Source organism: Homarus americanus, unplaced genomic scaffold, assembly GCF_018991925.1.
Source record: "Homarus americanus isolate GMGI-L3 unplaced genomic scaffold, GMGI_Hamer_2.0 scaffold705, whole genome shotgun sequence".
In the NCBI taxonomy this organism is placed as follows: Eukaryota; Metazoa; Arthropoda; class Malacostraca; order Decapoda; family Nephropidae; genus Homarus; species Homarus americanus.
The window spans coordinates 22,501-27,423 of record NW_024755018.1 but is presented as its reverse complement, the minus strand read 5'-3'; the positions used below and the strand labels follow the sequence as shown (position 1 = coordinate 27,423).

At 42.5% G+C, this 4,923-nt stretch overlaps 1 long non-coding RNA gene across 1 annotated transcript in view; it reads right to left on the bottom strand.

Moving 5' to 3' along the window:
- Window positions 1-1,767: 1,767 nt before the first annotated feature.
- Window positions 1,768-4,923, bottom strand: part of LOC121856140 — a 9,385-nt gene continuing 6,229 nt past the window's right edge. The window contains exon 3 of the long non-coding RNA XR_006086907.1: window positions 1,768-1,939. This is a non-coding gene — a long non-coding RNA (uncharacterized LOC121856140). The remainder of the gene's footprint in view (window positions 1,940-4,923) is intronic.

Below are 4,923 nucleotides of genomic sequence, written 5' to 3'. Positions count from 1 at the left end.
GGACTCACTAATGGCTGCTATGTCGACGTTAAACCTGACAGCTCTTTTGCCACAAGGGCAGTTCTTCTTTCAGGATGCTCATTTGTGCCAGTATCCAGACATTCCATGCAGCGACCATAAGAGGTTGTATAGTTTGTTTTTGCTTTGACCTGTGATCTTGATTGTGTTTTCGACCCCATAAGGATGACCTTACTGGGTGGGTTGCCCAGTCAGGTTGGTTCTTTAGGCAGGCTATGTTGAGTGCACCTTTACTAGCCCCTCCCTATGTGGGTTGAGCAGAGTGGCTCCTCGAAAGGGCTGCTCAGTTGTACAGACAGCACCGGATTGCACTGCTGCCTCGATCCCAATGCATATACGACCATCTTATCTGTGCCGCCCATGTGCAGAGTTGTGACTAGTGACTCCTGGCAGTCATCTCTGTCTGTCCTCGTCGCCACTCGTCCGTCGCCATAGGACTTGTGGGGGTATAGGGGTTTTGACGATAGTCAGAGGTATGATGAGCTGGATGATGGCTGTGTATGAGTCGATTTATGTGGTGAGGCAGGAGCACAGGCTGCAACCACACATCTTGGATCTCCCTTTTCCTGATTCAGTGGTGCAAGTAGTTGCAAAGACTGGGGAAAAGGGAGAGTTGCAATGGACTGCCGATAGCCCAGTTTGTTGGGTTTCGCCTTAGTAGCCTCTCCATCAGGCATTGCTTTCGTCTGACGGTGTAGTCGTTGGGTTCCCATGGTGGTCACCTCTTCCGCCTTTGCCACCGTTGGGGGACTTACTGGAGCTCTGTAAGCATGTCTGCCTCATGCGGGGCTCCACTGCAGATTTTTAATTTTGGTTTTACTTCCGTAGCCTTATACCTACCAAGGTTAATCAGCAAAGACGCCAGGACATGTTCACATGCTAGTGAGCCTATGCGCTGTTCCTTTGCGGCCCACTCCTTCTTGTTATCCCTGCTGGTCTAGCCTGGAGCCGTGAGGCACCCAGTTATCACGTGTTGCCATGAGGAGGCACAGCAGGACTCTTTTTGGTGAAGAGGCTGTGTACTGGCAGGGCAAGACTCATATAAGTTCCTTCCCTGCTTACCACAAAGGCTAGCCCCAGGCGGTAGCTGAAAGTGAGAGGAAGCAAGCAGTGCTTGTACCTTAACACTAACAAAATGCTGCCACAAAAGATGCATTACACCACCCTGTGTACACACACACACACACACACACACACACACACACACATCTCTTCCCCTTATTACACTGCGGTTTTAATTCAAAGAGTTTTACTGGTCTGACATAGAAAATAAAACTAAGGAATTAATTTGTTTACTACAATTATCCAAAATCCCTAGACAAGAGTCAATAAAATCCAGAATTCAGGTTGAACCTTTTTGTCCATTAACAAAGTTGAAAATAATTATTGGTAAAAGGTAATTCGGATATGGATGGTAGGAAGGAAAGGGGAAGACTATGAAGGAGAAGGAAGGAAGGAAGGAAGGAAGGGGTGATGGTGTTTCTAGAAGTGATTATGAAGGACACTTATGGAAGTAATGGCGAAGGAAGTACGAGAAGGGCGGATAAAGAATGTCCAAGAAGCAGCAATGAACATAAATGAGAGGAGATCATGGCATCGAGAGGTCTGTGGGGATGTCATAGCAGTTTGAATGAAAGGATGAAGATTAGTGACCGTGTGTTGTTCTTAATTTCTGTCATCTTGCAGCATAATAGGAAAAGACTTAAAAGTGTGAAAAAAGAACAAATCATTAGTAAACTAGTGGCCATTTACCAGATATATATGACAAAGAAGATACTGGGGATAGTGAGGGCGACCTGCAGCATCTGCCAGTCCCTCACCAGGTAGGCTACCCCGGGCAGCACCATGTAACCCACTGCCCAGGGAATAGCGTAGAGCGATCCAATTATTGATCGGTGTTTTGGTGAGCAAATTTCGAGACCTGTAAATGGAATTATTGAAGAAATTTTCATTAGACCAGCCTATGAAGACAAAGATGAAAATGAAGGTTAATATTTTAGTCGTGCAGGTTAGAGTTGCATTTCAGTGAATAGGGATAGATTAAATAAAAAAAAATCACAGATATCAGTATGTCGTACACTTTCAGGTTTGGCAAGGAAATTTGTGAAAATCATGGTTCCAGGGAAAATATGAATATGAAACTGATGAATGTAATTTAAATGTATCATTCTACCAAATAATATCAGTGGAAACACATGTTGTATTCAATGAGTGTATGTTGAACACTGTCCGCAGTGTGGAAGCTCTCGACACGAATCCGTACACTGACTACCACAAGTCAATCAATGCTCATTCATGATCCGATGACCTCTTCAGGTGTCCTAACTTGAATAGGGAGGCTGATATGGGTACTGTATCTTTTTCTGTCATGAGAATCAGCCATACCCACCATGTTTCTGATAGAACTAAACTTTGTCTGGGAAAGAAATCTGACCTGTTGACATGCCTGGTGAAAAAACTACGATAGAGCCATCTAGCTCTTTTGACATGAAAGTACTGTACTTGATTGTGCCGCTGTGGTGCACCTCTTCTCTACAAGCTGCATCAGAATATTTGGAGACTATTTTAGGCCAATGGCGTCTTTCAGTTCAACATGCAGCAGCTAAAGGAAGCCAAGAGACTGAATGTTATGTGGGATACATACCTCAAAACTGAACAAAATTGTCTACAAGAGACAGAGGAGGGAAAGGTAAAAAGAGAAAGGGTGCCATTCAAAACAAAATTCCAGTAAAGTGGCAAGTTTTCTTACGTGATTCAGATAACAAGCAGAAACTATTTGCATTTTTGTCTGACAAGACTGGAAACAGTAAATTCACCCTCAGAAGGCAGTTGTTATCACACCTGAATAAAGTGTTACAGTCAGAGGAACCAACCACTGTATGCATATGGGAGTGGCCTTCTCTGAGCAGTTAAGTGCGTAGATCAACAACTACGGAATTCAAGAGGTTAGTGCAAATATGTAGCCTGATGAGGAGTCGAATGAACCACACACCAGGGAACAAACAAGCTTAATCAAGAATCTTGCATAATTTATGAGGGATGGAATTATTCTAACCTCTAGTAGTAGAAATCACTGGAGACTGGGGAAAGTAATTCGTTCGATAAAGCTTCTATATCCACTGGATGAATCTGTGGAGTGTAATAATGAAGCTCAGGATGAACTCAGTGATGTTGTACAAACAAAGGCAACAGATATGCTTTCCTTAAGTTTAGCTGTAATGACTACCAAAAGAAAGGCTGCCGAACGTTGCAAGGGTTGACTCAGGAAAGTAAGTCATAATGACTAAGATCCCCAATAATGTAGGAATTAACCGCCTGTATTCAATAGGAATACAGTCTTCCCTACAGCCCCCACAATATTGCGAAAAGTAAAGTGATACAGTAATATCCCCATAAGCCGGAATCCCTCAAACATATAACTCTCCGACAGCCGGAATTTAAATTGCCTTGTAAAATTATCCCCAAAGCTGGAATTTTCCGGAAAATTCCGGCTTTGGGAACGAATTTCTGAGGGGCAAGAAAATTTTCCTGATACTGGAAAATTCCAGGGATAGGGGAATTTTTTCCATTTTTGAGAGATGAAAATCAGAAGCATTTTACCAGAAATTCAGAAAAAAATTTCCCATTCCCAGAAAATTCCGGAGATGGGGGAATATTTTTCCGGGTTCAAGAGATAATGCAGTGCACAATTTCTGGAACTTCCGAGAACGTTTTTCTGTTACCAGGAAAATTCCAGGGAGGAGGTTTTTTTTTTACCGCTTTGAGAGAGTCGTCTCATTACCCAGAAATCTCTCATTCCCAGAAGTGCTCTGCACCAATTGTTCTGGCTAATGGAGATATCACTCTAAATGTAAATATAAATGTAATTTTTTTTTATAAATTTATTGATTATTACGTTGATTAAATGCTTACGTACAGTTTCGTTCAAGATTCTTCAAACACTGTTGGAGACAGCTGGCAAGTCAAGGCTGTTTGTTTACTATAGTACATAGAAAAAATTAGGAATGAATGTAAAATTGGTCGGTGATTGGTTACTTAGTTCCATGTTGCTTAATTAATGGTTGGGCTTTGTTGTTTCGTATTATATTATACTACGTACTATAGTAAACAAACGGTCTTGAGTTGCCAGCTGTCTCCAGCAGTGTTCGAAGAATCCTGAACGAGACTACCCTTATCCACTACCTCCTAAGATGTCCCCACACACAACGCTTCCGTTACGCCTGCTGGACCACCACTCCACGACCCCCTGACGGAGACACGATGATCCTCCCCATACTGGCCAGATATTTTGTAAATAACATTGATTATGTGTTAAAGGAATATCCTTCCTTCCTTCCTTCCTTAGGCTTTAGTAAGCCCCTTTATAATATTTATACTGTATATACTTATCACACTTGTCAGATGCATCTGGTGTCATTGTACAGGGGTACCTAGTGACAGCACTAGGATCCCGCTTCCTCTATCAAGGAATAAACAATTGAAATTGAATTGAACGAGACTGTACGTTGAACTCGGATGGATTGATAAATAAAATAAATTTGAAAGATCTGCCCGAAGTACAAGTAATTCAGAAATAATGTTTTGGCGTGATGTGGGAAACCTATTTACTAAGATTTGCTTATGTACCGAACTTAACCCTCACCCCCTCGCAGTCTTTCGGCGTAGGTTTCGTCAGTAACAGGAACGGTTTTTCCATTTTAGTAAACATTGGGTCGAGTGATCCAGACCAAACTTGAACCCTTATAGATGCATTGTCCAGCGCACGTGGTTAGTGGGAGGAACTTAGTTGGTTGATAGGGCCGGTTCTCTGTTCCTGCATTTCTGCTTATGGGAGGAGTGCTCTTAGTGTGAGATATGGCTGAATGGGAGGGGTTGTTTCATCACAGGAGTGCTTAATGATGCAAT